Here is an 11,394-nt window from a genome sequence, read left to right on the forward strand (position 1 = left end):
ATCCACTCTGTCCATTCAAAGAAGGATGGATTGATCATGTTACAGTTCTTAAAATCTAATCATTTTACCTCTGGACCTTTCTGCATTACCACAGGAACTTTGGGAGCATACCTCACATCCAAGCCATAACAGAGACATTGCAGGATAATTAAGAATGCGGGATCCAGAACTGAAGGGAAAAGTATATTTCAAATGTGGCCAAGATGTCCAGTAATATAAGGACTGAAAAACATTCATTGATTTCATGGCTATGGAGATCCTTGGTATGAACCATTTCAGTGGAGTAATGAAAGGAGAAACAGACTGAAGAAAGGATAGGATATGAATAAATATAAACAGTGAGCTCAAGCAGTTATTTAAACGTTATCAGTGAGGAAGAGGAGAAATGTGGGATAGCAACTGGTAGTTAGAGAGATAGGAAGAAGTGTTAAAATATAACATGAAAGGTTCAGTAGAGAGGAAATGTTGAAGATGCAGGCTGAAGAAGGCATAGTGTTCCTTTCCAGGAAGATATGGGAGCACTACTATTTCAAAAGGTGGAAAACATGAGAGTATCGTAGCAATTGTGTTTGTTGGTAGATGGAATTCCCATCATTGTCTTTTGTTTCTTGGAAAGTGGGGCACAAAATTGAAGTTGGGAAAGTGAAAATTAAGGAAGAAGGTTTCAAATGATGAAGAGTGAAAATCAAGCTGACTGAGCATTGAGACTCTGTGGGGTAGGAAATCCTAAGGCACAGCAATGCCAATCTGGCCTGTTTTGCCATTTCCTCTAGTGTGGTGTAGCTGCCTGGATGCAGGCACAGAGAGATAGTGTGTTCAGGGTTGTGAAAAGATGGAGAAGCAAGAGAGTTTAAGTACTGGCTAGAAGGTTACTAAAATGTCAAATTGTCATCTAAGATGGATAACTTGGAGAATGAAGGTGACCTAATCTCAGAAGTAAAGAATGAAGGTCAAAGTGTGAAGGATTAGATGAATTCAGGGGCCTGAATATCCTAATGGTACAGAAAAATATTTGTGGTGGAATAATTGTATTAGAAAGATTGACATTTAAGGTCAAAAGTAGATATGGTAAGCTTCTGCAATGATCCTTGTCTCCTGACATTCATGTTCTTACATAATCCCTTCCTTCTGAGTATGGACTTGATTTTTATTTCTTTTTTTTTTTTTCATTTTTTTATTGGTGCATTGTAACTAAACATAATGGTGGGGTTCATTGTTACATATTCATACTTACACAGAATTTAACAATATAAGTTGGCAATGTATTTAGCAATAGAGTATCATTTCCCAGTATTTCTCCTTTCCCTCTCCTCCTCCTTCCCCATGGTAAACTTGATTTTTTAAAAAAATATTGTTTTAGTTGTAGATGGACACAATACCTTTATTTTTATTGATTTATTTTTATGTGGTGCTGAGGATCGAACCCAGTGCCTCACATGTGCTAGGCAAACTCTCTACCACTGATCTACAACCCCAACCCCTGGTCTTGATTTTTAATTAACAGAATATAGCACAAATAATGGGGATGAGATTTCACTTCTGAGATTAGGTCACAGAAAGACTGTGGCTCGCATCTTGGGCATACTCTTGAGATCTCATGCATTCTATAGGGTTCTAGCAGCCATATTGGTAATAACCAGCATGGTAAGAAGTGGGAGGAGGTTTCTGCCTAGTGGCCTATGAGGATTTAAATCTTGCCAAAAGCAATCTGGAGGAGTTTAGACTCACTTTCTCTGCCAGTGGAGCCTACAGCACCAGTCAACAGCTTGATTGCAATCTCAGAAACATTTGTACCAAAGCACCCAGGGCTAATTGCTTATGAATTCTTGACCCAAGTAAACAGCAAGTTAATAAATACTGGTTTGTTTTAAAGCTGCTAAATTGTGTGGTGATTTGTTATGCTGCAACTAATAGGATTTTCAAAGAATGAATTATATATCTCAATATTTTGTTAAAAGACAAAAAAAGGTCTTTTAAACAAAAATCACTTTAGATTGAAAAAGAGTAACATTTCATAGGTTCCAGTTCTATAAGTGATCTGAGGAAGTCCACTAGAAAAGACAAGGTCAAAGGACCTTTCAGGAGGGCTGAAAAGCAACAGAGATAGCCCCATAATAAAATAGCACCCCTCCCAGGATTCCATACTGTAAAGTAATGTTGGTTGCTCATATTTCCTGTAATGGTTATACCTGCTCTAAGTCATTCTCCTTTAGCTCCATAATGAAATGATTAAAGGTGAGTGAAAAATATCTATGTTCTAACATAAGCATTATCTGTCTGTTAATCTATCTAGGGGTAGTGAGGATAGCTACATCCCCAGCCATTTTTATTTTTCTTTTGAGATGGGGTCTTGCTAAGTTGCTCAGGATGGTCTTGAACTTGAAATCCTCATACCTCAGTCTTCCCAGTTGTTGGGATTACAGGTGTATGCCACCATACCCCACTTATTTATTTTTGTTAGTCTCACCCAACCAGGGTTTAGCTCCTTAAAGGCAGAGACATTTTATTATTGTTTTTTAGCCTCTTGAAAAGGTCCTTTGACATTTTCTTTGCTCCTCTCTAAAGGAATGTCTGCCTATCTGTCCAGGCAGAATACTGGCTATCATTTTGACTTTTGATCTGAGATTCTTGTATCCAGCCAACATGGCTTAGACACCAAGCTGTGTAGCTAGGCCACTAGTCTCTGTTGAGAAGCTGCCTCAGAGCGGTGGAACACAGAGTGGCGACCCAGGTGAGCTGGAGGGTAAGTTGCAAGCACAGGGCTGTGGCCTTGTGGAGCCCACCATGCTGGCATGTGCCTGAGGCCAGGTTGGCCTGAGGCACCCCCAAGATACACCAACCTGTTATTCCAGCACATTGCACACAGCTGCTCCAAATAGCACTACAGCTCTAGACACCCCCTCCCCCACCAAGTATGTACAATTCACTGACCTCGACCCTGGGGCTTCCAGAAGAAGGGAGAAAATGGACGTAAGATAAACCTGAATGGAATTCAGGGTTAACCAATAGAGTTCATACTTTTCTCAACCCCAATTAGCATAATTTTGGACCAATAGCATTGGTACTTTTATCAAACCCTGATTAGCATAAGTTTGGACCAACAGAGTTGACCCAAGTACTGTATAAACCCCCAGACTAGCATAGCCAGATGGCCACCCCTCTTGGGTCCCCAATTCCCTCAAATGGGAGTTCTGTTCCTATTTCTATTCTTTAATAAATCCTACTCTCATACTCACTCATCATAGTCTGTGAATTTCATTCTTTGAATTCATAATTTAGAGTAAAGAATAAGAAATGGATGGTGAGCTGCTGGGTTCTGCTACAGTGCTGGAGGCATGGCTCACCAAGATAATAAATACTAACAGCTGCAATCCTTCTTGGCTGCAGAGGCCTGTGGCTTGTGCAGACTCTACCTTCCAAAGGAAAGAACGAAGTTTCATCTCAGGAATGCATGCACCAAATCCTGCTGATTCCACTTCAATTATGACTCTTACATTCATTCATTCCTTTGTATTTTCCCTACTATTGTCTCAGCATAGGCTTTGCCTTCCTTATTCAGCTTCCTCGGTTAATCTTCCCATATGCCCAGGGACCCCAGGGCCATCAGAAATATTTTTATAAAATACAAACCATGTCATGCACTTTTAAAAGCTTTACTGACACCAGATAATTCACAGAATACACCCTAAAATCATCATGACACCATGACTCTCCTTGACTTGGTCTTTTTTTTTTTTTTTTGGCTCTTTATTTATTTATTTTTATTTTTTATTAGTTGTTCAAAACATTACAAAGCTCTTGACATCTCATATTTCATACCTTTGATTCAAGTGGATTATGAACATACACTAGTATGGCAGTGTGTAAAAACGTGAATGTGTAACCGATGTGATTCTGCAATCTGTATACGGGGTAAAAATGGGAGTTCATAATCCACTTGACTTGGTCTTGATTGGTTTTCTATCTTCTCCTCCTCACCTTACATGGGCAGACAGTGTCAGATCACGCTGTTCATGTCATTGGTTTTTCAGTGCTGCCTCACTTTTGGTCTTTGATTCCCCTTCCTTTGACTTGAACTCAGCTATTCATTTAAAAGTCTCTCTGTATGTATATGTATCACCATCCTTTTATCCAAGTAGGAGGGTTTTTATGGTTTTTGATTTGAAATAGTCCCTGAATTCAAAATTCTTTTATATATTTTTCCACTTTTATTTTAAATATTTATGTCATCGTGTTCCAAATGAGATTCTTTTAAACTCCCGAAGATGGATTTTTTTGTTTTTATCTCATTAATAATTTAAGCAAACTTAATCCATTTACATTTATCATGATCATTGATATATTTGGGTTTATTTCTGTCACTTTAAATATATTTTCTAGCTACCACATTTATTCTTTATATCTGCTTTTCTCTTTTCATGGCTTATTTTGGCTTAATTGTGTTTTCTTTATCTCCCTCCCCCCGTCTCATTTAGAAGTTATAAACTTTTCTAACAAGGCTTAAAATTTATTAATGTTGTTATTTTAAGACAAGGACTATAGAATTCTTCTATTTCCATCATTCATTTTACTATTTTCTAGCAGTTTAGTATTACTATATTTTTTTCCAACACTCCTCTGATATATCTCTTATTGTCCTCATTATTCCTGAGTAAATATTTATTGAAATTCACTGATATGTTTTTATCAGTTTCTCTGTTCATTGTTGTGTTATGTACTCCATTTCTCTCTTTTAGGTTCATTTATTTTTTTCTATTAAGGCATATTGTTAAATAGTTCTTTTAGCAAATGTCTACATCTGAAAATGCCTTTATTTCATGCTTCTTTTTGAATGACAGTTTAGTTGAATAGAGAGAAAAATTCAAAAATTTGAAAGAATTGTGCAGTGAACACATGCCAACTATTTAGATACAGTAATTGTTAACATTGGGCTGCTTTCGTTTTATCACATATTTGTCTACTGTACTTAAAAAGATTTTTTGCAAAATAAGTTGTCGACCTCCATATACTTCATCTCTGAACATTTGGCTTGCACACTATAGAGTTCTATAAGTATTTAGAAACTTATAGAATAAAATAAAATGTATATTATACACAAAACTTAAATGTATCATTTTATGAGTTTTGACAAGTACATATACTTTTATAACCCATACACTTATGAAGACAGAGAATTACTTTTCTCCAAAAAGTTCCTCGATGCCTCTTCACAGGCAATCCCTAGTATCCTCTCTGAGAGTCTAACATGGCTCCAATTTCTTTTTCACTATAACTGTATCTAATTGTTCTATAATTTAGTATGAGCAGAATTAAACACCAAGTTCTTTTTTGTTTAAGGATTTTTCACTCAGTATAATTGTCTTTTGATTCATCTATGATGATTGCATTTATCCATAGTTTGTTCCACTTTGTTATCGCATAGTATTCTAGTGAAAGATTGTGCTGCAGTCCATGTATTAATTCTGTGGAAATGGACACATGCTGTTTTCAATTTTTAACTATTCTGAATGAAGACAAAAATAACATTCTTAAACAAGTCTTTTTGTGAATGTGTGTGGAATTTGTGGTTTGTAAGGTGGTGAATGTTAGCTTAGAAAAATTCAAAAATTCAATGTTAGAATGTTGTAAGAAACTGCCATGCTATTTTCCAAAGTGATTTTTAAAAAAATATTTATGTTTTAGTTATAGTTGGACACATTGTCTTTATTTTACTTTACGTGGTGCTGAGGATCAAACCCAGTGCCTCATGCATGCTAGGTGAGTACTCTACCTCTGAGCCACAGCCACAGTCCCCAAAGTGATTTTTAATCATTTTACAACAATAGAAGAGGGTTCTGAGGGCTCCACATCCTTGTCAACATTTTGTGTTGTTAATTGTACTAACTTTAGTCATTCTATTGTGTATATATGGGAGCTTGTTGTGTATTCTAGTGTTTTCTGACTCTCTTGTTCATGTTGAAATGTCTAGTGCAGTATAATTTTCACTTATTTGTAGATAATCTGTTTTTTTCAAGGTAGCTTTTAAGATTTTCTCCTTTCCTTTCATAAGTTTTAGGTCTTTTTATCATCCCTATCAATTTGAGAATTTCATTAATTCTTGAAAATTCTGTCACGTCATCCCTTCAAATATGGCTTCTTCCCAATTCCATGGTTTTTCTTTCTAGAGAATTCTTTTTAGACATATATGGAGCTTCTTGTTTCACTGGCTGTGTTATCATTTACATTTCTTATTTTTTTCTCTGGGCTGTGTTTTGTATAATTTCTTCTCTAATTAATTAGGTCTGAATTACTATTTAATATACATGGGCAGTTTTTTGTTTCTCTGATTTTTTAAATTCTCTGATTTTTTTCCAGAATGTTCTTTTTTTTTTTTTGTTATCATGGTTTCACCTTAAGAGTTCCATTTCTTTCTTATTCTCTGAATATTTAACAATATTCTCTTTGAGCAGGCTCTTTGAAATTTTATTATTCCTCAGTTGTCCTTTATTTCTAATTTGTTAGGTAGTTTCATTTATGGTGTTACATTTTTTTTTTGGTATAACTTGTAATTCTGTCTGTATGCTCAGTATTGGGAGGAATTTTCTGTCAGGGTCTTCAGGTGTACTGGTTGGTATAAGGTTCCCCTATGGGACAGTTCCTTATTGGTTTCTGAAAGGGTGATATGAGGCTTCTGTATTAATAATATCTTGGCACAGTGTTCCCAGAAAATGAAGGTAGTTGGAAAAAGTCTATCCCATATTAGTGGAATGCTTAGTCTAGAGTTTCTTATTTTGAAGGTTTACTCTATCTCCACTCATATTCTGGGCAAGCTAAGGGATTTACTGGTAGATCCTATTTTTCCAGGCTCCTGGCTCCCTCAGGGATCTAGTTCTAGGCTCTCTACCATGCATGAGGCCTATATCTTCAGCACACATCATCACACAAACTCTAAACCCGCAGCCCCCTAAAAGAAATTCCTATTTGAAATTCTCTCTTCCCCCAACCACCATCATTGACTGTCCCTAACTGCTATGGAATTCTTAATTTTTTTGACAGTTGAAATTTCTCCTTTTGCTTTTGAGCTTGGAAATATATGAAAAACATTTTAAAAACATTTCTATGCTTGAGGTAAAAGGCAATACTTAATTGCCCCTTAGGTCAGTCTACCATTATATTTGACTGTTTCTATTTAAGCTTTAAATCCATTGTATTTTGGTTTCCTGCCCCATTTCATTAAAAACGTTTCTGCTATGATCTCAACTCGCCAAGTAGTCATGAAAGCCAATGAGCCTTTTCCAGTGTTTATCTTTATAGTGTCCAACATATGATGCTGCTCTTCACTTCTCTCCCTCTAAGCTTCTACAGAACCACTTCTCCCAGGTCTCCTACTTTAGAACTTTTTCTCGGTCTCCTTTGAAAATGACAAAGTGGTCATTTCTAATCTCTGGCTCCATACAGAAGTTTCTTTTGGGGGCTAGACATGTCTGTCCAACTGCCTACTTAATATTTCTCTTCAACCTCCTTCAGATACAAGATAGAATACAATTTTCCCCAAATGTGTTTAAGAAGTGAAGAAGAGTAGAGTGACATCATTATTGATCATGAACTTCTAAGTCCAGAGAAATTCTACACAAATAGAGAATAGTGGTTTGGATATGGCAATGAGGACCCAAGTGTATTCTCATCTCAACTTCTGACTTCTATGTGCATGGACCATGGCAGAATAAATACCTTCCAAAGAACCGGGATCCCCAAGACCCCAAGACCTTAGGGAAGAACCAAGTCTCAGTTAAGAGGAGGCAGGAAAGTCTTCAGTGAAGAGATCAAATTTAATTATAGTTTATTTACATAAAAAGCAAGATTAGGCAGCACAATGGGGAGAGGAATGCAGTCAAAAGGAAAAAAAATCACAAAGAAAATAATTATCCACGAAGTATTTTGTTCAGTTTCTTGAGAGCAGGTGCCAATCACAACCCATTTTTTTCTTCCTTAGAACTTATCAAGCATGCTAGAGCTTGATTGTGCATTTTTTTTAAAATCATAAAATGAAGCTTTATAAATGACTTTTAATTATTTTACACTAGGGGGAGGAGTATGGTAAATGATCCTTTTCTCTTTTGATAACAGGAAGTGAGAAAGGATGATAATTGCTTTGGGCACTTAGGAAGGAAATAATCAGATTCTACAAACACTTAAAGATGCCTATTGGGTTAGCCACACTGGCTGGAACACTCACATAGTGCATCCTTTCCCCTGTCATCAAATTTGTGGGCTAGAATTCCCACTGAGGAGATTCATTCCCTTTCCTCAGCATTTGTGAGCATTATCTGTAATGCAGAACGGGGTTTTCCAACAGATATAGTTTGCCTGACACACTTCTTATAAGCCTATTAGAAGTTAATAAAAAACTACATGTAATAAACAATAAATCAGTGAAAGGGTTGTAGAAACAGAAATTTCCCATGCTGTGAATTCCTCCACTTTTAGATATGTCACTCCTGGTGGTTGAGTATTGAAATCACCACTTTGTCCAGTTTCTCTTCCTCTTATGTGGTTAAGGAGGAAAAGCCCTGTCCTGCCCCTTCTGGTTCCCTGATCTTTTAGGACTCACTAGCAACTCTCCTCTATGTCTTGGGGGACCCAAGTGTATTCTAAAATCTTTCACCCATACCTCGTGGTCTTCATGACAGAAAAAAATGCAGTTTCTGGCTGTATGACACCACTTGTCCCTTCTGGTATGTGGCGTTGCCATCCTCTTCTTGTGATAGATTTTCTTGTTGCTGAGCAGATTTTTCTTGTCCTCTCTTGGACTCTCTCCCCAGCTGATCTACCGATACCCATCTCTGTCTTTTCTCTGCATCTGCATTCTGCATCCATCGCTATCTACTCCTTTTGTGAATTCACTCGTTGTAGCACAGTTTCATTACATTCATGAGAACAAAGATGGCTCAAGTTTGTCTTTACTTCAAGAAGCCCACAATATATTGTACAACACAGTAAAAAATGTGTGTTTTGCTGAGGGAAACGAGAAGAGGAGAAAAGGAAGCCCAGAAAAATTGTGGAGTCAAATTTCTGGAGCTTTTCTTTCAGATTCTGCATCTTTCTAGGTGGAAGCTCTAGGCACTTACAGAAGTCCAACTGCAATTCTGGTGAATTATTTATAGCCATCCCTTTGATGAAAATGACTATCATACGAAAGTACAGGACCTCTCAGCAGGCTTACCAAGGTACACTCAATATTGCGAATCCTTCACAAATGTGTTACCAAATTTTGACAAATTTGTAAGATGAAAATGTTCCCTCAGTGTCTTAAGTTACAGGGATAGATCCCAGACAGAAGTTCAAGTTCAGGAGGCGCTGAGATTGAATGTAGAGGAGGGAACAGAAGGTGGCAAGTAAGAGATGAGAAGCACAGCATCCTGCGAAACCAGCACCTGGAATGATGGAGTGTTCACTGGAATGTGTGCAAGCTGTTCCTGTAAATCTCCCTGAGAACAGGGATGGGGAAGAATGTGATTCTATTCATAAGGTGAGATACGTTGAGGTGAGCTGAGAGAATGGGGGAATGGCTGGAGGTTACAGGTTGAGAACCACAGTACTACTACATTTGAAAAGGAAGGCATCTCCTTGACCCTTTTGCTTATCCAGTACTACGAAGGTGTAAAGTATCCAACATATGATGAGGCTTTCACATCTCTCATTTCAAGCAATTATCATCTGTTTTTTTAATCTAAGCCATAGTATGTAGGAACTCATTAAAATCTAAGTTTTATTAACTCTTTATGACAACTTCCCAATCCCCATTCTTTATCTTCCTTTCATAAACAGGATTATGAAGTTACTGATAAGTTTTTAATATCATCCTGAAAAATCTCCCCTCGGGCATAGATAACACAACCTTAAGAGCCTTATTCAAGTCAACCTAAACAAATAAAGCCGATAGACACCAAATCAGCTGAACTCTGCACCAAATACATTCCAGAGTCAAATTCTATTCAACCACCCAGTTATCTTGCTTGTAATAGAACAAAGGACCACTAGACGGAGCTAGGGTTTAAGAAATCACAGCTCTAAACTGGGTGCCTGGTATGATGGGTAGAACGTTATCCTAGGGAAGAAGAGTCGCATCACTTTCATTTCAAAGTCCTATACCAGCTGTACCTAACTGCTAACAGAAGTCATCTGCTTACAAGTAGACAAAGGATGATATTTGTAATGGCCCAATTTATTTGGTCACTCCAATGATGATGATGATGTCCAACCTTGGTATAGCACTTTAAATTAGAGTGCAATCTCCTTTGTTCTTCACAACATCTCTGAGAGATGGCTGGGAAGGAATTCTTTGATTTTTGAGATTGGCAAACTGAGGCAGAATGTCTTTGCAGTACATTGGGATACATCAGGATGGTAAACCCAGACAACTGAGCTTACAGGGTCAGTTTTGCCCTTTTTACATTTTCCTGTGGACTATTGACACAGTCTAGAAGTAACTAGTAAACTATCAACTCATCACTCATGCGGGGCATACTGTTTAGTCTCCTGTCACACCCAGTCATACAGTAAAAAGGCAGGCTATGTGCAAGTAGAAATCCCCCAAAATAAATGAACAAAGGATGATTGTCTTGGCTCCTGTCTAGAAACTTCAGGCACACGTGAAGGGGGCAGGTGTGAAGACCAGTACCTGCCTCCTTCTGTGCACGGTGAACTGCCCTTCAAGCGAAGGCTACGGTTGAACAAAGTTTGTGAAGCTGCCCTCAAGCATCTACCCTCGCAGACAAGTCCATTGCTTTGATGTTTGTCAGGCAGTTTGTTTCCTACTGACTGTAAGAAGTTGTTTTTTAACTATGTTACGTAATGCTCATGTACTTTCTTGGTATTTTGGTAAATTATTTGCTGGATAAGAATGGGCCCAAGATCAATCAGTCAGGAAACTTATTCAGTGTCAGGATGCGGCTTGTGTGCAGATAGTAAAGACAACTCAAGACACCTGTGATGAAGCTGTCAGTCACTTTGCAAGTTTGCCCTCTTCCAATATGATTTCTTTGAATACTGGCAAAACACTGGCTTGAGAATCAATGTGGAGGAAACTCACAAATCCGGCTAACAAACCCTGTGGGAGGGCAGGAAGGTGTTCCAAGAGCCTCGGAGGTTCCAAGCCTCCTGTCCGAAACAGCAAAGAATTATATTATGGTGTTCCCTTAGACTCTTTGGGACTTTTTTGGAGTGAATTTACCTAGAAAGCTGCTCACGACGTCCTCCTCTCCACCCAGGGTCCTGGACATATTTCCCGACTGTGCCCAGAGGGTGCCGCTGCCGTCCCAGCCTCAGTCCACTGCTGCGGGTCGCTCCTCGGCCTCGGAGGGAGCCCACTTCGGTCTCCCGCAGGCCGTTGGGCTAACGCGCGCCCGGTAGGGG

Source organism: Marmota marmota, unplaced genomic scaffold, assembly GCF_001458135.2.
Source record: "Marmota marmota marmota unplaced genomic scaffold, marMar, whole genome shotgun sequence".
NCBI lineage: Eukaryota > Metazoa > Chordata > Mammalia > Rodentia > Sciuridae > Marmota > Marmota marmota.